At 42.1% G+C, this 22,344-nt stretch overlaps 1 pseudogene across 1 annotated transcript; it reads right to left on the bottom strand.

Moving 5' to 3' along the window:
* Positions 1–21,144: 21,144 nt before the first annotated feature.
* On the bottom strand, positions 21,145–21,768 carry LOC308245722 (small ribosomal subunit protein eS8-like; annotated as a pseudogene). Its single transcript has one exon. The product of its transcript is annotated as a small ribosomal subunit protein eS8-like (transcript).
* Positions 21,769–22,344: the final 576 nt, after the last annotated feature.

Raw genomic sequence — 22,344 nt, 5'->3', positions numbered from 1 at the left:
AAACGTGGGTATAATCACCTATGGAACAGACTGTGTACCCTTAGGAAAGAAAAAAAAAAATGAAAAGCAAGAGAATGGAAGAGGAAAAAGAACAAAGGAAAGAGAAGTGGAGGAGGGGAAAAATCACGCACAAAAAAGAACAGATAAGGAAAAGAACAAGGATTTTACAAATGCATGAATTAAGTTTTCAAAAGAATAGGAACATTTCTGCCTTCAGCCTTGTGACTCACCTCCAGTGCTGGGAGCATTGAGGCGTGAATTAGAAAAAAGAGGCCAAATTATTTGTTTCTATTCATTGCATTTGTTCTCTTTTGCAAGGAAGGGTATGTTTCTGATAAGAAATTCTTACAATAAGGCAGTGAAAAGCAATAACAATAGTAAAAATATTTTAACTTAAAAATTAAAAAATGAAGACAATAGATTTTGGCACCGGAGTGAAGATAGATGTTGACTGCTGGAGACTTCAGTGAGTTACTGTTTCTAAGCATTCTAGCTGTGCTAAATAATACAGCTCACGCACTGTAGTGCCTTTCATTTTCTGGAGCACGTTATGACCTCAGTAAATAATCCATCCTAAAGGGCAACAGGTGTGAAGTTCTTACTTTTTATTTGTATTTCTCATTTCTTCCTTTTGTTCCAAACTTAGCTCTTTAGAAACAAAACCCATTCTGTTGCTAGGGTTATCAAAACTGGGGGCCTTTTTTTTCTGACAAGACAGATAGCTGGAAATCTAATGTGCTCTTGTTTTGTTTTTTGGCTCAGTGGGGAAATAATGTCCTCATGCAGTAAAAAGCCTCAGCAATGGACTAAACAGGCTGGGAACGCAGGACATTTCCTGGGTACATTTTTCTACTGTTTTTCAGGATCAACCAAAATCTAAAATTTATTGTTTCCTGTTTCTTCTTTTTTGTCAAATTGGAACATTGAAGCAGACTAGGAGCTGAAGATGTGAAAATATGTCTAAAAGTACAGCTTTTGCAACATGGCCATTGGGAGCAATGTCAGTGATCAAGGATAGTATATGCATGAGCTTCTGAAAGTAGCTTGTGGATGCTTCCTCTAATTGGAGCAGAGAGAAGAAAAACCTTCCCCAAAGCAGTGGTTCTCAACCTTCCTAATGCCGCGACCCTTTAATACAGTTCCTCATGTTGTGGTGACCCCCAATCATAAAATTATTTTCGTTGCTACTTCATAAGTTAATGAATCGTAATGTAAATATCTGTGTTTTCCGATGGTCTTAGGCTCTACAGCAGCGGTTCTCAACCTGTGGGTCGTGAAATTACAGTTATGAAGTAGCAACAAAAATAATTTTATGGTTGGGGGTCACCACAACATGAGGAACTGTATTAAAGGGTCGCGGCATTAGGAAGGTTGAGAACCACTGCCATAAAGGATCATTTCAAGCAAGAATTTCTTTTAGCTACAAAACATGAGTGTTTGCTGGGTTTTCCTGCTCGGTGCACCATTCTCTGTACTGTGAGTGAGGGTACACTCATTGATTCTAAACTAAGGATGGAACTATGAGCAGATGTGGGAGCCAGTCAGGACCTTTGGGGTGGGAGTGCATTTATCTATATTCTCAAAACAAGGATCACAGGGGTATGCCTATGCCTCCCATCAAGTGGGGCTCTAACGAGGAAGGATATCAGTGACCTAGGGAAGACAGAGCACACAGCAGCCACTGTAGTTAGGCTCAGCCTCCCAAGAGGCTCCTCTGTTCATCCACAACCATTCTGAATTCCAAGCGAGATAGGGAACCAACTCAGATAACCTTGTCAATGACAGCACCAACAACTAACAATGGATGGAAGGGAAGAGGTGTTACCTTTAGATGGGGAAACATATGAAGAAAAAAACAACATGGCCAGTGCATTTAAGTATATATAATCTCATGAGAGAGAGAGAAGCACACACTCTCAGGCAGCACTGGTAGACTGAGAAAGGACCTTAAAAGTCATTGACCCAACTACTTCAAACATCAAAGAGCAAAAATGAAGTTAAGAAAAGTGTTATGGGAGGAGAACCAAGATGGCAGCATAGGTAAACACCTGTACTTGCCACCTCTCACAACCACATCAAAACTACAACCAAAAGACAAAACAACTATCATCCTGAACTGCGGGAAAGCTGGCTGAGTGGAAGTTCTACAACTAGAAGAAAAGAACAAAGTGCATTGAGACTGGTAGGAGGTGCAGAGGTGCAGAGGCTTGCGTAGAACGAGCTGAAAACCGGGTGCGCTCTTTTTTTTTTTTTTTCAATCAGGAGGGAGATACAAGCTCCTGATTGTTCTGAACTCCAAATCCGGGCGAGACTCTGGGGACCCAGACTCATATGGGGAGAAACTGGACTGTCTGGTATCGGGCTGGAATGTGAGGGCAGCTTTCTCTCAGAGGTGTTCGCAGCAATCATTGTTTCTGTGCGGGGGCATGGGACGTGGAGACATGGAGACCTCTCCAAAGCAGGGCTGACTGGCAGCCATTGCTGTTTGCTCTGCCCTGGTGATTCCCTGAGACCCCACCCCAGCCAATTTACAACCCCACCCAAGCTGTGAGCAGCAGATTTTGCATATGAATGGTCTGTCCTTTCTCAGCCTAAAACCTGTCAAACAGGCAGTAGCTGGGTCAGAGAGCCTCAAAGCTTCTAAAATAAGGCCCTGAGGCCTGGCAGCAGCAGCCTGCATTGCTTTACATCTGAGCCTCATCTGGGCACTTTCAAACCCAATACAAAGAGGAGGAATCTGCAGATCTCTCTGTAGCTCCTGCCGGGTGGCCCCAGGCAGTGGCTGACTTTGCACCTCCTAGGAGATCCAAGAGCCAGTGTACCCAGTGGTCAGAGTGGGACCATCCAGATTACAACTCTTCATATCCATAAGAGACACACTCAGGGGGCAGACTCAGTGGGCACCAAAGCCCTACTGAAGCAAGTCCTGCCCCATAAGGGTGTTTCCTACACAGAAGTTCTTCCATTGTAGACACAGCTGGTCCTCACAGCCAATTGGCCTGGAGGTCAATTCTTCCCAGTGATACCAACAGCAATAAAGGCTTAACTACAACAAGACTGTGCACACAGCCCACAAAGGGGTGCACCAAGAGTATCCACCTCAGGTGATTGGAGTGGCTGTGCTACTGGGCCCTATATGACACCTACCACCCAAGACCACCCTATCAACACAGAGAAGCAGCCAAAATGCAAGAGACAAAGAAACATGTCACAAATGAAAGAAATAGAAGAAAGCAAACTACTGGATATGGAGTTCAAAACCACATTTATAAGGTTACTCAAGAATCTTCTAGAAACTTCCAAGGAACTTAGTGAGACCTTCAAGGATCTTAGTGAGAATGCCAAAAAAAAAAAAAAAAGGAAACGGACCAGTCAGAAAGCATACACTGACTGAAATAAAGAATAATATACAGCCGAAACCGGTTTGGCTCAGTGGATAGAGCGTCGGCCTGCGGACTGAGGGGTCCCGGGTTCGATTCCAGTCAAGGGCACGTACCTTGGTTGCGGGCACATCCCCAGTGGGGGGTGTGCAGGAGGCAGCTGATCGATGTTTCTCTCTCATCGATGTTTCTGGCTCTCTATCCCTCTTCCTTCCTCTCTGTAAAATATCAATAAAATATATTTTAAAAAAAAAAGAATAATATACAGAGATTTAACAATAGACTAGAGCAGTGGTTCTCAATCTTTCTAATGACATGACCCTTTAATACAGTTTCTCATGTTGTGGTGAACCCCCAACCATAAAATTACTTTCATTGCTACTTCATAACTGTAATTTTGCTACTGTTATGAATTGTAATGTAAATATCTGTATTTTCTGATGGTCTTAGGCAACCCTGCTAGCGGTTCTCAACCTGTGGTAGGTTGAGAACTGCTGCTGTAGAGCCTAATACTATCAGAAAACACAGATATTTACATTACGATTCATTAACAGTAGCAAAATTACAGTTATGAAGTAGCAACGAAAATAATCAGACATCAAAAATATACGAAAATAGAAAGGTTGAGAACCACTGGACTAGAGGATCCCAAGAATCAAGTCAAAGATTTGAAATATGGGGAAGCAAAAAACACCCAACCTAAAGAGCAAAAAGAAAAAAGAATCCATAAATATGAAGATAGTGTAAGGATGTTGGTACAGCTTCAAGCACACCAACATCCGAATTATGGGGGTGCCAGAAGAAGAGAGAGAGCAAGATACTGAAAATCTATTTGAAGAAATAATGACAGAAAACTTCCCCTACCTGGTGAAAGAAATAGACTTACAAGTCCAGGGAGCACAGAGAACCCCAAACAAGAGGAATCCAAAGAGGACCACACCAAGACACATCATAATTAAAATGCCAAGGGCAAAAGACAAAGAGAGAATCTGAAAAGCAGCAAGAGAAAAACAAGTAATTACCTACAAGGAAGTACCCATACGACTGTCAGCTGATTTCTCAACAGAAACTCTGCAAGCCAGGAGGGAGTAGCAAGAAATATTCAAAGTGATGAATAGCAAGAACCTACAACCAAGATTACTCTACCCAGCAAAGCTATCATTTAGAATTGAAGGTCTGATAAAGAGCTTCACAGACAAGAAAAAGCTAAAGGAGTTCATCACCACCAAACCAGTATTATATGAAATGCTGAAGGGTATTCTTTAAGAAGAGGAAGAAGAAGAAAAAGATAAAGATAAAAAATTATGAACAACAAAGTGACAACAGATCTATCAACAAGTGAATCTAAAAATCAAATGAATAAAAAACCTGATGAACAGAACAGACTGGTGAATGTATTAGAATCAGGGGCATGGAAAGGGGGTGGACTGACAATTCTCAGGGGTAAGGGGGTGTGGGGGTCGGGAAGAGATTGGACAAAAATCTTACACCTATGGACGAGGACAGTGGGGGGTCTAGGGCATGGGGTGGGGTGGTAACTGGGTGGAGGGGAGCTATGGGGGCGGGGGAGAGGAACATCTGTAAAAATCTGAACAATAAAGATTTAAAAATAAAAGAAAAGTGTTATGTGTTGAATTTTGTTCCTCCCAAATTCATGTGTTGAAGTCATAACCCTCAATACCTCAGAATTTGTGTCCATATAGGAAAGGAGGGTAGGACACACAGAAACACCTTGGAGATATGTGCACACAGTAGAAAAATAGCATGAGGACACAGCAAGAAGGCAGTCATCTGCAAGCCAAGGAGAGAGGCTGTAGACAAAACCAACTCTACCTACATCTTGATCTTGGCCTTCTAGCCTCCAAATGAGAAAATACATTGCTGTTGTGTAAACCACTTGGTCTATGGTATTTTGTTATGGTAGTCAAACTAATGCAAAAAATAAAGAAATTTGCCCAAATTGACATAAAAATTTGGGGCCAATCTTTAAGGACTGAGAACTTCTCATTTAACCACAGAGCTGTCTTACACACATGTACACATGTATATATATAATAGGGGACTCACTCAGTCTTTAAGATGGTCTTTTCTGTAGAGACCTATGAAGGCAGAGAAGCCTATAATGGGAAAATGTGTGCAGTTAAACACTACTTAAGGTGGTCATAAGAAGTCTAGCTCTGGAGACTCAAATTAGAAGCAGAATGGGTAGTGAACACTAAATCTGGTCTCCTGGGACTCAGACACTACCTAAAGGGTCATGTGTGAGAGCTCAGCAAAGGGGAAGCCCATGACACTAGGAGGCTAAGTTAAGCTGCAGGCTCTCCGTTCCCCTTTCATCTGGCTCCAGCCTGCTCTAGGTGACAGGTGCCTTGGCTGCCACCACCAAACACACCAAGCAGAAGAGGAAATACCTATGCATTCCCATGTTGCCTAAAAGTTTGGATCAATGCTATTTTTGAACAATTTCGCACAAAGAATGAATAAATAACTCCTACTGAACTGCAAGCTGCTTCAAGGCCAGCTCCCTCGATGCTCTTCTAATGTAAACCGTCTATGGGCTTTCTCTCTCTCTCCTCCCCTCCCTCTCCCTCTCTCTGATAACTTGGGTAACCTAGTGTATTTTCACTCTGAAACTATCCTTCATAAAATGACTCTCTAATTTTATAATATCATTCACAGTACTTTATATCAACATGGTACTTTGCTATCTGCAGGGTGTTTCTCTCCCCCAAGTGATAGGTGAAGGTGTGCGTGTGTGTGTTAGGGTGGAAGAGTGAGTGCCAGAGGAGGGGAAGTTTCCCTGGTCCAGCGACTGGGCAGGTGGGACTCCCTTTCATTGAGATGGGCAATCAGAGGACAGGGTGGAGCTGGGGAGAGAGGAAAAGCAGCCTCAGTTAAGCAGAGATGTCTTTGACAGTTGGATATGAGAGTGTTCTGGGCTGGAGTAAAAAATTTGGAAATTCTCCAGTAGAAGGCCTATTGGTGGTTGGCCTGCTCTTTGGAGGCATGTCCTTAATTCCTAGAAAGGTTCAATTTCTATCACCTGTACCAGAGATCCCCACCAAACATAACTTTCTTTTTTGTAGATATAGAGTGAGACCTCTATTTTGATTATATATGGTATCAGCCTGTCTTCGGAAGGACTTGCTAAAGCAGATATTCAACCCACTGGAAAATGTCCTTTCTCTAACTTTAACTTTTTGCTGCCACCTGTTCCTTATTCCTCTTTCATCCTTCCCCCTCCAAATGCATCTACCCCTTTGTACCCAGGGTACTTGTTCAAGCCTCTTTTGCTAACGAGAATGAGGTCACATGTCTCACATTAGCACTTTCACAAATCCTTTTCTGCTAGAATCATTAATGGAAAGTTGAGCTGTTTTCAGATGCCAGCTGGTTAGGCCAGTTGGGGAGGAATATGCTTAGTGGGTGGTAACTGGCTTGCCTTGGATGGCTTCTTCCAAGAGAAGCCGGAGGGAAGTGATCATTAAGACCTCTTGAATCAATAGAGACTTGATTTGAATAAGTGTCAGCTCTCATAAAGCTGCACCTCTAAATCTAATGCTGGTATGTGCCATTCTAGAATCTCCCACTACCTCCAAGGCCCTGAGCATCAGCCTTGAGCTGGAGCTCTAACTAAGTGAACTGCAGTGCTGGCAAATCCTGTTATGCACAGTTATTTCAGGACATTTTCCTGCTAACAGGTTGTCCCTGTTTGGCACAAAATTTCCATGGGAGCATTAAGTTGTCAACCCAATTCACTCAAAGCTGACAAACTGTTCGATCTGAGGGCTTAAGAATAGAATTTGTTTACTCTAACAAGTATCATATGCAAGCAGAATCTGGATAGGAAAAATATCTTAATGTAATTTAATACCAAAATTCTCCTTTATAATAGGTTACATATACAACAGACTGCCAAAGGACATGAAAATATTTACTCACAAAATCAAACCTATTTCAACAGCTAGGCACTTTCAGGTTTCCCCCAGTATTTGGTTCCAAGAGATTTGATAACTGGGATTCAGAGAAAGTTGCAAAAAGGCCATGGACCTTGAAAGTGGTAGAATGAGTTTGATGTTGCAGCAAATTAGACTAATCAGGCAGCATGGGCATAGACTTGCTATGGGGCAAATCTGCATTCTCAGTAAACTCCAAAGAACAGGTTTGAAATCATCACAGAGGAAAGATTTAGAGACTATTTTCTTCTATTGTAGTAGTGTAGTGTAGAATTCTTCCATTGTAGTAGTTGAGCTTTTATTTGTAACATAATTATAACTTTTAAAAATCATAGGAAAGGGAAAAGTCAAGCAATTTGCAAAAGGAAAGGTCCTCTAGTGGAGGCAACAAAATACAGGATTTGAGTATGCTTTGCTGTGAACAATTTCTGTTATTAACCAGTGAGTGAAAAGATAAAATGTAATTGGAGGCTAAAAACCTCAAGCACCCACAAATGTATAATTTCAAGTTCAAAATACCTTTATTACCAACTAGAGGCATGGTGCACGAAATTTGTGCACAGGGGTGTGTGTCCCTCAGCCCAGCCTGCACCCTCTCCAGTCTGGGATCCTACCAGGATCGGGCCTAAACGGGCAGTCGGACATCCCTCTCAAAATTCAGGACTGCTGGCTCCCAACTGCTCGCCTGCCTGCCTTCCTGATTGCCCCTAACCACTTCTGCCTGCCAGCCTGATCACCCCCTAACCACTCCCCTGACAGCCTGATTGATGCCTAACCACTCCCCTGCCAGCCTGATTGCCCCTAACTGCCCTCCCCTGCAGGCCTGGGTCCCCCCCAACTGCCCTCCCCTGCAGGCCTGGTCACCCCCAACTGCCCTCTCCTGCAGGCTTGATCGCCCCCAACTGCCCTCCCTTGCAGGTCTGGTCCCTCCCAACTGTCCTCCCCTGATGGCCATCTTGTGGCGGCCATCTTGTGTCCACATGGGGGCAGGATCTTTGACCACATAGGGGCAGCCATCTTGTGTGTTGGAGTGATGGTCAATTTGCATATTACTCTTTTATTAGATAGGCTAGAGGCCTGGTACACAGGTGGGGGCTGGCTGGTTTGCCCTGAAGGGTGTCCCGGATCAAGGTGGGGGTTCCCTTGGGGAGTGGGGTGGCCTGGGTGAGAGGCCTGTGTTGGTTTGCAGGCTGGCCACGCCCCCCGGCGACCCAAGTGGAGGCCCTGGTATCTGGGATTTATTTATCTTCTATAGTTGAAACTTTGTAGCCTTGAGCGGAGGCCAGGGCCTGGCCAGAGCAGGCAGAAAACTTGACTTCCTCCATTGCCGGGGAAACCCAAGCCTCCTGCTCACTCCGTGGCCATCCACCATCTTGGTTGGGTTAATTTGCATACTCACTCCTGATTGGCTGATGGGCATGGCTTGTGGGTGTAGCAGAGTGATGGTTAATTTGCATGTTTCTCTTTTATTAGTATATACTAGTGGGCCATTCAAAGCGTCCATTTAAATAGAGCATGAAGGTGTGACAGGAAACAAAGTTGTGGATTAATGAGCTGGACACCTAATAGGGTAAGAGATGGGAAATATTTTCATTGGTATCAGTACTAAGCTCTTTAATAAATAGATTATTCAGTGGAAAAATTCTTTTCTATTTGTTCAATTCCTTTCAAGCAGTGAATATGCACTCATAAGACTTCTAAAGCATTATCTTCTTGATTCATCCCTGTCATTAATAAATTATGTCACCAGTATTTCCAGGGAAGCAAAATTAACAAATAGAATCTGCAAATTCAAGGAATCACATGGTGCTTGTTCTTCCTGGAGGGCTTTTTAACAATGGACTGGTTCATTTCAATCCACTGGAAGGTGGTATGGTAGAGAGATTGTCAGCATGAATTTAGGAATCAGACTGGTGTGAGTTTGAATCCTTACTCTACCACCCTTAAGTTAATTAATTTATCTTTACTTAAGTTTTATCAACTGGCAAGTGGGGGAAATACCACTGCATAGGTCAATTGGGGATTTTTTTTTTTAGTGCAAGAAATGATTCTCAAACTTGTTTCTTAGAATCTTCAAATCTGTTTATGGTTTCTCAGGGATTGTTAGGTGAATTAAAAGTGGTGCCCCCATGAGTTCTTCCACTGAAGCAGTTCTGTGTGTCTAAGAAAAATTCACTGCAGCTGTGACTGCTTTGGCTCAGTGGATAGAGCGTCAGCTTGTGGACTGAAGGGTCCCAGGTTCGATTCCAGTCAAGGGCATGTACCTTGGTTGCAGGCATATCCCCAGTAGGGGGTGTGCAGGAGGCAGCTGATCAGTGTTTCTCTCTCATTGATGTTTCTAACTCTCTATCCCTCTCCCTTACACTCTGTAAAAAAAATCAATTAAAAATTATTTTTTAAAAAAAGAAAAGTTCACTGCATGAACTGGGTGCAGGCAATGATAATAACCTCTGATGTGTGCATATCTAGTAAAGCAGTTGTCCCACGGCATGAAGCATTAGAGCTGTCAGCACTAAGAGCATCTCAGGTACACATCTCTTCTTTCTCACAAATATGTGTACAAATTAAAGATGATTATAGCTGGCAGATTTGGCTCAGTGGTTGAGCGTCAACTTATGAAACAGAAGGTCATGGCTTGATTCCCAGTCAGGACACATGCATGGATTGTGGGTTCTATCCCCAGTGTGGGGCATGCAGGAGGCAGCCAATTGATGATTCCCTCTCATCATTGATGTTTTTATCTCTCTCTTTCTCCCTGTGATATCAATGAAAATATATTCTTTTAAAAAAAGGATGATTATAGTATAGTGGGGTGGGAGTAACTTAAAAAAACATTCAAAATCCTCATTTTCTCCCAGATAGTTGCGTGACTTCAGTTTTCTCATCTATCAGGAGAGCAGGTTGGACAAGGTGATCTCTGCAGTCCTTCCTAAGATTTCTATTTTATAATCACAAACATGGAACAAAAGCTAATGAAGAAAATGGTCGGAGATTAAAAATAGAAGCAGAGTAAGTGGATGCTGCACGGACATGCCATTAGGAACAAACTGGAATTACAACTAAAATACAGAAAAACTTCCTGAATAATCAATGGAAAACATGCAGGAGAGAACCCTGATACTCGAGGACTGAAAGAAGCAACTGCCCTACCCTGTTGAAAAAAATTCTTCCACACTTGAGTACAATTGCCTGGGGGACAATTCAAGTCAGAATCCTATCAGTCTGTAGGCAGAGGTAGTCTCCAGAGGCTTTGAGTCTTTGCCTAATGGTAATTAGTCAAAAACAGCCTTTAACACTGTCCTACACTAGAGATTGAGAGGTGTAGAGGATCTACCTACTACATAGTCACAAACCCAAACAGACAGCCAAAATGAGGAGACAAAGCAACAACCCCCAAATGAAAGAACTAGAGAATTCCCCAGAAGAGATAAATGAAGCCGAGATAAGAAATTTATCTGAAACAGAGTTCTGAGTAATGATGGTAAAAATGCACAACAGCATGCAAAAAGATATAGTAATTATGAAAAAAAATCAGTCTGAGATAAAGAATGATATAACACAAATAAAGAACAAATTGGAAGGAATACACCATAGATTAGGGGAAGCTGAAGATTGAATCAGTGAATTAGAAGACAGAGTTGAAAATATCATTCAATCAGAGAACCAAAAAGAAAAAAACAGTTAATAAACAGGAGGACAGCTTAAGGGAGCTGTGGGATAACGTGAAACATAACAATATTAGAATAGCAGGTGTGCCAGAAGAGGCAGAAAGGGAGAAAGGGATAGAGAACCTGTTTGAAGAAATAATGGCAGAAAACTTCCCTAACCTGGAAAAGGAAAAAGTCACAAGTTCAGGAGGCACAGAGAACCCAAACAGGACCATGCCCAGACACATCATAATTAAAATGCCAAAAGTTAAAAACAAAGAGAGAATCTTAAAGGCAGCAAGAGAAAAACAAACTGTTACCTACAAAGGAGTTCCCATAAGGCTGACACCTGATTTCTCGTCAGAAACACTATAGGCCAGAAGAGAATGGTATGAAGTACTCAAGGTAATGGAATGCAAGGATCTGAGACCAAGTTTACTATAATCAGCAAGGCTATCATTCAAAACAGGCAGTCAAATAAAGAGCTTCCTAGACAAAAAAAAATAGGCTAAAGGAGTACATCAATACCAAGCCAGCATTACAAGAAATGCTAAAAGGAATGCTGTAATGAGAAGAAGAAACAGAGAGAGAAACCTAGTAAAACAGAATTAAAATGGCAACAAATAAGTACCTATCAATAATAATGCTAAATGTAAATGGATTAAATGCTCCAATCAAAAGGTGTAGGGTAGCTGAATGGATACAAAAACATGACCCAACTCTATGCTGTCTACAAGAGACCCACCTCAAAACAAAACAAAACAAACAAACAAACAAACAAAACACACAGGATGAGAGTGAAGGGATGGAAAAAAATTTTCCATGCAAAGAAAAGAAAAAAAAGCTGGAGTAGCAATACTCATATCAGACAAAATAGACTTTAAAATGAAGGCCATCCCAAGAGACAACAAATGTTACTACATAATACTAAAGGGATTTATCCAACAAAAGGATATAAGCCTGGTAAACATGTATCCACCCAATATAGGAGCACCTAAGTATGTAAAATAATTTTTAGAGGACTTTAACAGAGAGATCAACAACAGTACAGTCATAGTAGGGGAATTTAAAATCCCTCTGACTTCACTGGATAGTTGTTCCAGACAAAAACTTAACAAGGAAACAGAGAAACTAAATGACACACTGGATCAGATAGATTTGATTGACATTTATAGAACATAATACCCCAATGCAGCAGAATATACATTCTTCTCAAGTGCACATGGATTATTCACAAAAATGGACCACAAGTTAGGACACAAAAGAAATTTCTACACGTTCAAAAAGATTGAAATCATATCAAGCACCTTCTCAGATCACAGTGGAATGAAATTAGAAATCAACTACAGTAAAAACACCCTAAAATATTCAAACACATGGAGGATAAATAGCATGTCATTAAACAATGAATGGGTTACCATCAAGATCAAGAAAGAAATAAAAAACTTTCTGGAAACAAAGAAAAATGAATGCACAACCCAAAATCTCTGGGACACAGCAAAAGCAGTCCTGAGAAGAAAATTCATAGCACTACAAGCATACCTCAACAAAACAAGAAAAATCAGCAGTAAACTATTTAACCCTACAACTTAAAGAACTAGAAAGAGAACAACAAGAAAAGCCTACAGTAAATAGAAGGAAGGAAACAAAAGAAGAGCAAAAAGAAATAACACAGATATATATATATATATATATATATATATATATATATATATATATATATATATATATAAATGATACCAAGAGCTTGTTCTTTGAAAGAATAAACCAAATTGATAAACTGTTAGCCAGACTCATCAAGATACAAAGAGAGGAGAGAACCAAGATGGTGGCATAGGTAAATGCCTGTATTTGCAGCCTCTCACAACCACATCAAAATTACAACTAAATGACAGAACAACTATCATCCAGAACCATGGGAAAGCTGGCTGAGTGAAAGTACTAAATCCAAAGAGGTAAAGAAGAAAGCTCATTGAGACTGGTAGGAGGTGCAGAACGGGCTGGCACCCTGGTGCGCTGCTTTTTTAATCAGGAGGGAGATACAAGCTCCTGCTTGCTCTGAACTCCAGTTCCAGGTGAGACTCTGGGGGACCCAGACACACACGAGGAGAAACTGGACTATCTGGCATCAGGGCAGGAACGCGAGTGCGGCTTTCTGTCAGATGGAGGTGCTCACAGCAGTCATAGTTCCTGCACTGGGACCTCTCTGGTGCAGGGCTGACTGGCAGCCATTGCTGTTTGCTCCACCCTGGTAATTCCCTGAGACCCCGCCCTACCCAATTTACAACTCCACCCAAGCTGTGCGCAGCAGCTTTTGCATATGAATGGCCTGTCCTTTCTCAGCCAAAAACCTGTCAAACAGGCAGCAGCTGGGTCAGGGAGCCCCAAAGCTAGACCTCATCTGGGCACTTCCAAACCCAATACAAAGAGGTGGAATCTGAAAATCTCTCTGTAGCTCCTGCTGGGTGGCCCCAGGCAGTGGCTGACTTTGCACCTCCTTGGAGATCCAAGAGCCAGTGTACCCAGTGGTCAGTGTGAGACCATACCAGATTACAAGTCTTCACATCCATAAGCGACACACTCAAGGGGCAGACAAGGTGAGCACCAAAGCCCCAATGAAGCAAGTCCTGTCCCATAAGGGTGTTTCCTGCACAGCAGCTCTTCCATTGTGGACATAGCTGGTCCTCACAGCCAATTGGCCTGGAGGTCAGTTCCTCCCAGTGATACCAACAGCAATCAAGGTTCAACTACAACAAGACTGTGCACACAGCCCACTAAGGGGTGCACCAAGAGTGTCCACCTCAGGTGATTGGGGAGGCTGAGCTACTGGGCCCTATGGGTACCTACCACAAAAGGCCACTCTGTCAACTCAAGGAGACTTAGCAGCTACCCAACACATAGAAACAAACACAGGGAAGCAGCAAAAATGCAGAGACAAAGAAACATGTCACGAATGAAAGAAATGGAGGAAAGCAAACTACTGGATATAGAGTTCAAAACCTCAGTTATAAGGTTACTCAAGAATCTTCTAGAAACCCCTGAGGAACTTAGTGAGACCTTCAAGGACCTTAGTGAGAATGCCAAAAAAAAAAAAAAAAAAAAAAAAAAGGAAAAGGACCAGTCAGAAATTAAGCATACACTGACTGAAATAAAGAATAATATACAGAGATTTAACAGTAGACTAGAGGATCCCAAGAATCAAGTCAAAGATTTGAAATATGAAGAAGCAAATAACACCCAACCGAAAGAGCAAAAAGAATCCATAAATATGAAGATAGTGTAAGGAGCCTCTGGGACAACTTCAAGCATACCAACATTCAAATTATGGGGGTGCCAGAAGAAGAGAGAGAGCAAGATATTGAAAACCTATTTGAAGAAATAATGACAGAAAACTTCCCCTACCTGGTGAAAGAAATAGACTTACAAGTCCAGGGAGCACAGAGAACCCCAAACAAGAGGAATCCAAAGAGGACCACACCAAGACACATCATAATTAAAATGCCAAGGGCAAAAGACAAAGAGAGAATCTGAAAAGCAGCAAGAGAAAAACAATTAGTTACCTACAAGGGAGCACCCATACGACTGTCAGCTGATTTCTCAACAGAAACTCTGCAAGCCAGGAGGGAGTAGCAAGAAATATTCAAAATGATGAATAGCAAGAACCTACAACCAAGATTACTCTACCCAGCAAAGCTATCATTCAGAATTGAAGGGCAGATAAAGAGCTTCACAGATAAGAAAAAGCTAAAGGAGTCCATCACCACTAAACCACTATTATATGAAATGCTGAAGGGTATTCTTTAAGAAGAGGAAGAAGAAGAAAAAGGTAAAAATAAAAAATTATGAACAACCAAGTGACAGCAGATACATATCTATCAACAAGTAAACCTAAAAATCAAATGAATAAAAAATCTGATGAATAGAATAAACTGGTAAATGTAGTAGAATCAGGGGCATGGAAAGGGAGTGGACTGACAATTCTCAGGGGGAAGGGAGTGTGGGGCGTGTGGGAAGAGACTGGACAAAGATCTTATACCTATGAACGAGGACAGTGGTGGTGGTGGTGGGGGTGGGGGACGAGGGCCTGGAGTGGGTTGGGAACTGGGTGGAGAGAAGCTATGAGGGGAAAAAAGAGGAACATCTGTAAAATCTGAACAATACAGATTAAAAAAAAAACAAAAACGCAAACAAACAAAAAAAGAAACAAGGAGAGAGGACTCAAATAAATAAAACCAGACATGAAAGTGAAGAAGCGATCACTGACAACACAGAAATACAAAGCATTGTAAGAAAATACTATGAACAACTATATGACAACAAGCTGGACAATGTAGATGAAATAGAAAAATTCCTAAAAAAATATAATCTCCCAAAACTGAATCAGGAGGAATCAGAAAACCTGAATAGGCCAATAACAACTGATGAAATAGAAGCAGTAATAAAAAAAAACTCACAGCAAAAAAAAAAAAAAAAAAAAAAAAAAAAAACAACAAAAAACCCATGTCTGGTGACTTCAAAGGGGAGATTTACCAAACATTCAAAGAAGAACTCCTCAAACTATTTCAGAAAATCCAAGAGGAAGGAACACTTCCATACTCTTTTTATGAGGCCAGCATTACCCTAATTCCAAAACCAGATAAAGACACTACAAAGAAAGAGAATTACAAGCCAATATCCCTGAAGAACATAGATGCTAAAATCCTCAACAAAATAGTAGCAAGTCGCATCCAGCAATATATTAAAAATATCATACACCATGATCAAGTGAGATTTATTGCAAAGATGCAAAGCTGGTACAATTATTGCAAATCAATATTCGTGATACATCACATAAACAAACTGAAAGACAAAAATCACATGATTACATCAATAGACACAGAGAAAGCATTCAACAAAATCCAACACCCATTTTTGATAAAAACTATCAGCAAAGTGAATAGAGGGAGCATCAAAATGATAAGGACACACATATATATATATGACAAACCTAGAGCGAACATCATACTCAATAGGCAAAAACTAAAACCATTTCCCCTAAGAACAGGAACAAGACAGGAATGCTCACTCACACCATTCCTCTTCGACATAGTACTGAAGTGCTAGCCATAGCAATCAGACAAGAAGAAGAACTAAAAGGAATCCAAATTGGAAAAGAAGAAGTAAAACTGTCACTATTCGCAGATGACATAATATTGTACATAGAAAACCCCAAAGACTCCATCAAAAAACTACTAGACTTAATAAATGAATTTGGTAATGTATCAGGACACAAAATTAACACCCAGAAATCTATGGCTTTTTTATACACCAACTAGAGGCCCGGTGCATGAAATTTGTGCATGGGGGAGGGGGATGTCCCTCAGCCCAGCCTGCACCCTCTGCAATCTGGGACCCCTCGGATCGGGCCTAAACGGGCAGTCGGACATCCCTCTCACAATCCAGGACTGCTGGCTCCCAACTCCTCGCCTGCCTGCCTTCCTGATTGCCCCTAACTGCTTCTGCCTGCCAGACTGATCACCCCCTAACCACTCCCCTGCCAGTCTGATTGATGCCTAACTGCTCCCCTGCCAGCCTGTTTGCCCCTAACTGCCCTCCCCTGCAGGCCTGGTCACCCCCAACTGCCCTACCCTGCAGGCTTGATCGCCCCCAACTGCCCTCCCTTGCAGGCCTGGTCCCTCCCAACAGCTCTCCCTTGCTGGCCATCTTGTGGTGGCCATCTTGTGTCCACATGGGGGCAGGATCTTTGACCACATGGGGGCAGCCATCTTGTGTGTTAGAGTGATGATCAATCTGCATATTACTCTTTTATTAGGTAGGATAGAGGCCTGGTGCATGGGTGGGGGCCAGCTGGTTTGCCCTGAAGGGTGTCCCGGATCAGGGTGGGGGTTCCCTTGGGGTGTGGGGTGGCCTGGGCGAGGGGCCTGTGGTGGTTTGCAGGCTGGCCACGCACCCTGGCGACCCAAGCAGAGGCCCTGGTATCTGGGGTTTATTTATGTTCTACAATTGAAACTTTGTAGCCTGGAGCAGAGCTAAGCCTTGTGCTTGCTCTGTAGCAGCAGCCATTTTTGGGGGGATTTATGTATCTTCTATAATTGAAACTTTGTAGCCTTAAGCGGAGGCCTGGGCCGGCCAGGGTGTGTGGAAAGCTTGTCTTCCTCCATCACCGGGGGCAACCCTAGCCTCCTGCTCTTTCCAGCTCCGTGGCTGCCGCCATTTCTGTTTGGGTTTATGTATCTTCTATCATTAAAACTTTGTAGCCTTGAGTGGAGGCCTAGGCCGGCAAGGGCAGGTGGAAAGCTTGGCTTCCTCCATTGCCGGGGAAACCCAAGCCTCCCTCCTGCTCTCTGTGGCTGTAGCCATCTTGGTTGGGTTTATTTGCATATTCGCTCCTGATTGGCTTGTGGGCGTGACTTGTGGGCATGGCGGAGTAATGGTTAATTTGCATATTACTCTTTTATTATATAGGATAATGAACTCACAGAAAGAGAAACTAAAAAAAAAAAAATCCCATTGCACCAATGGGAATAAAAGTAAGTAAGGAGGTAAAAAGATCTGTACTCAGAAAACTACAGGACATATAAAAAAAAGAGATATAAGAAGACATAAACAAATGGAAGAATATACCGTGTTCATGGATTGGTAGAATCAATACCAGTAAAATGTCCATACTATCCAAAGCAATCTATAGATTCAATGCAATCCCCATTAAAATACCAAGGGCATATTTCACAGACCTAGAACAAACTCTCCAAAAATTCATCTGGAATAAAAAAAGACCCCATATAGCTGCAGCAATCCTGAGAAAGAAGAACAAAGTTGGAGAGATCACAATACCAGATATCAAGCTATATTACAAAGCCACTGTTCTCAAAACTGCCTGGTACTGGCACAAGAACAGACATATAGACAAATGGAACAGAACAGAGAACCCAGATACCGACCCAAGCCATTATGCTCAATTAGTATTTGACGAAGGAGGAAAGAACATACAATGGAGTCAAGACAGTCTCTTCAATAAATGGTGTTGGGAAAATTGGACAGATACATGCAAAAAAATGAAACTAGACCACCAACTTACACAATACACAAAAATAAACTCAAAATAGATAAAGGATTTAAATGTAAGACGGAAAACCATAAAAATCTTAGAAGAATCCACAGGCAGCGAAATAGCGGATATATGTCATAGCAATATCTTTACCAATACAGCTCCTAAGCCAATGGAAACTAAGAAGAAAATGAAACTACATCAAAATAAAAAGCTTCTGCACAGCAAAAGAAACCATCAAAAAAAACAAGAAAGCCCACTACATGGGAGAACATATTTGCCACTGTTATCTTTGATAAGGGATTAATCTCCAAAATTTACAGGGAACTCATACAACTTAACCAAAGGAAGATAATCCAATCAAATAATGGGCAAAGGACCTAAATAGATACTTTTCAAAAGAGGACATACAGAAGGCTGAGAGACATATGAAAACATGCTCAAAGTCACTAGTCATCAGAGAGATGCAAATAAAAATGACAATGAGGTATCATCTCACACCAGTCAGAATGGCTATCATCAACAAATCAAAAAAATGACAAGTGCTGGCAAGGATGTAGAGAAAAAGGAACTCTCCTGCACTGCTTGTGGGAATGCAGACTGGTGCAGTCACTGTGGAAAACAGTATGGAGTTTCCTAAAAAAATTAAATATGGAACTGACATTTGACCCAGTAATCCCACTTCTAGGAATATATCCCAGGAAATCAGAAACACCAATCAGAAAGTATATATGCACCCCTATGTTCATCACAGCCCAATTTACAATAGGTAAGATTTGGAAACAGCCTAAGAGCCCATCAGCAGATGACTGGATTAAAAAACTGTGGTACATCTACACAATGGAATACTATGCTGCTGTAAAAAAGAAGGAACTCTTACCATTTGCAACAGCTTGGATGGAACTGGAGAGCATTTTGCTAAGTGAGATAAGCTAGTCGGAGAAATATAAATATTACATGATCTCACTTATTTGTGGAATATAATGAACAACATAAACTGATGAACAAAAGTAAAGCTGAGGCGGGGGGAGAAATATTTTAGAATATAGTAGAAGTAATCCTGTTATTTGCAGATTTTTAATATTTCCTACAACTTTTATGATATATACTGTTAGTACAGTTTTGGTAATACTATATAATAAAGAGGTAATATGCAAATTGGCTGTCATGCCCTCGCACAAGATGGCCGCCCACATGTGGTCACAAGATGGCCACCACAAGATGGCCAGCAGGGTAAGGCAGTTGTGGGTGATCAGGCCAGCAGGGGAGGGCACTTAGGGATGACCAGGCCAGCAGGGGAGGGCAGTTGGGTGGACCAGGCCTGCAGGAGAGGGCAATTAGGGGCAACCAGGCCGGCAGGGGAAGGCAGTTGGGGGCAACCGGGCCTGCAGGGGAGGGCAGTTGCGGTCTATCAGGCCATCATGGGAGCAGTTAGGCGTCTATCAGGCTGGTATGGGAGTGTTGGGGTGATCAGGCTGGCAGGCAGAAGTGGTTAAGAGGCAATCAGGCAGGTATGCAGGCGAGCATTTGAAAGCCAGCAGTCCCAGATTGTGAGAGTAATGTTCTAAACCAGCAGTCAGACATCCCTCAAAGGGTCCCAGATTAGAGAGGGTGCAGGCTGGGCTGTGGGACACCCCCTGCCAGTGCACGAATTTTGTGCACTGGGCCTCTAGTATTATTATATTTAAGATATTTTCTTTGAAGTTCTAATGTTTAATGCATGTAATATTATATTTTAAATCATTTTTCTTAAAATATTAATGTTTATTGCATGTAAATGGCCAATTATTTTGTATCTACAATCTGGTAATAAATTTATTTTGTATATTGTAAAAATTTTAAAAAAAAAGGTCAAGTCAACTTCAGATCTGGACAGAGTCAGATGTGGCTTCTCTCCTTAGTCAGGAATTCAGTGGGTCCTTGTGCCATTAGTTCAGTGAATCTTTGCCATCTGGCCTACCCAAGATCCAGCTCAGTCACTGGGTCAATGCTCCGAAGTGGCAAGAATGCCTTTACCTGAAAGACTGAGGGAGACCATGCTGCATCACTCACTTAAACCTCTGGCTTTTTCAATATCCTCTCTTGGCCAGTTCTGACCTTGTCTTGTGGGTGACAGTGACAGATTCAGTGTCACCATCAGCTCTGGGAGGCTATCAACATGAACTGGCCCTAAATACTTGTCCTTTGCCTCTTTCTATAGATCAACTGTGCACTCTGAGCCCATACACTAATTCTCCCTGTATCCATGGAGAGCACTGCTTCTCCCCCTAATACAGAGCATGTGTGCACATGGGTGCCTCATGCTCTGTGGAGAACTAAGCCACAGAGACCTTCAGGATGGGATGTTTTCTGAAATTCCCGGGAGAATCCACGGAGGGATAATGGGTCATTTATAAATGGAGGGCAGAGAACCTGCTTAGCAGCATCCCTCCAAATCCCCGCCTTTCTAAATTGCTGTCTATCCATTTGGTCATTTGTTTGCAGACCTTCTAATGCTGGAAGGAAAGGAAGAAATTTCTGATCAATATCTTTGCAAACAATGAATAGAAGCTGGTACCAAACATGGTACCAAACTTCTTGATTCTACCACTCTAATAACAAGAGTAGAAAGTGACGCAGTATGGGAACAGTGTCCTCTTTGGAAGAGAAGGCACATACTCTCTTTCACCATATTTCTGACCCCCAGGACTTCTGAGAAAGTCAGGCCTCTTCCTTGGTTAGTGAGGAGTCATACAGGCCCCTGCAGTTTCTTCTTGGCCCAACTACTCCTTTAATCTCCTGTCAACACCATGACAAGACTGTCATTCCCACCTGTGGACAGCTGCCTCTCTTAAAGGGTCTTTCTTGCACTGAGCAGAAATCCATGCCTCTACCACTTGTACTGACCACTGGCACCCTTTCTGCCCTCTAGAACAACAGAGGAATATCAGCTTCATCTTTCGTCCTTAATTCAATCCTGCAAACTTCAGGTCTCACAGCCCCTTCCTCCCAGCATAGGCTCCATTGTTCTGTTTTTTGTTTTGTTTTGTTTTTGTTTGTTTGTTTGTTTGTTTTGTTTTTCTTTTTAGAATAAACACGTCTCTTACCTGAACTAAGATAGGAGGGAAGAGGATTTATTTACCTTTCTGGGCCATGATTTTCCTCAGATAGAACTCCAGCTCCTTGCCCTCGAGCACATAGCCATCTGCTCAGCCACATTGGCCTGGTCTTAAAGTGATGCATGCAAGAAGCTTGCCCTGCTGGAACTGCTCCTCGAAGAGACTGCTGATTTTGGCATTCTTTTTCAACATATTTCTTCTGAATTTTCTTTGATCGTTTTTTTGTTTAAAATCTCTTCCTCCTTAGGAGTCAGCTTGGCCCCCTTCTTGCAGCCCAGGGGCAGTGCATAGTGGGACTTGTACCACTGTCCGTAAGGTGTGCTGTCAATGAGCACGATGCAGTTCTTTACGAGGGTCTTGGTGTAGACCAGTTCATTGTTGGATGCATTGTAGACAATGTCAATAATCCTTGTTTTGCACATACAACACTCTGAGCCCCAGGAGAAGATGCCCATGTCCAGCCTCCAGACTCAGCACTTCTTGTTGCCGCCCCACACTCGGACTGTGTGTATGCGGCCGGGTCCAGTCTTAGTGTTGGCTGCAGGGCATCCCAGCTCATATTTTCACTTCTTGTGGCAGGGCTTTCTCTTGCCCCTGGTTCTTGAGGAGCTTGTGCCAGTTGTCCTGAGAGATACCCATGGCTCGGCGCCGGTTGGAAAGAGCTGTTTTTGTTTTTTCCATTCATTCATTCAACAATATTTACTGAGTGCCTAGAATGGCCGTTTTTCTAAGTTCTAGGGATACAGTGGTGACAAGACAGAATATCCTTGATTTCACAGAGCTTAAAGGATATAGGGATCAAAAGTTTTTCTCCTCGAAAATCCCCAAACCTGTGCTCTCCAACAATCTGAGATTAGCTCTCCTCTTTACTGGGAGACTGGATCGGACAACTGTCCCTTCTTTAGCAAGCAATACATCTGGCTCTCTTTCACAAAGACAATAAAGGCCCTTGTTAATAGGTGCTTGCATTTTGTTGACTTCTAAAAAATCAAGCTGCAAATTTTTATTACAAATTAAAAATGAGGTTCTCAATGATCTCAGATTGACCAGATATGAAACAATTTTAAAACTTTTAAAGGTTTTTAAATTGTTTGTATTGAGGAAAACTATGCTTAAAAAAGAAAAAAATCATGTCACTACCAAAAACAGACATCTTTAGGGAAAAATAATAAAATGCTGTATACATAATGCAGATAATCCTAATTATCTAGTCAA

Source organism: Plecotus auritus, assembly GCF_963455305.1.
Source record: "Plecotus auritus genome assembly, chromosome: 1".
Taxonomy (NCBI): Eukaryota; Metazoa; Chordata; class Mammalia; order Chiroptera; family Vespertilionidae; genus Plecotus; species Plecotus auritus.
This window is presented reverse-complemented; position numbering and strand designations above follow the sequence as displayed.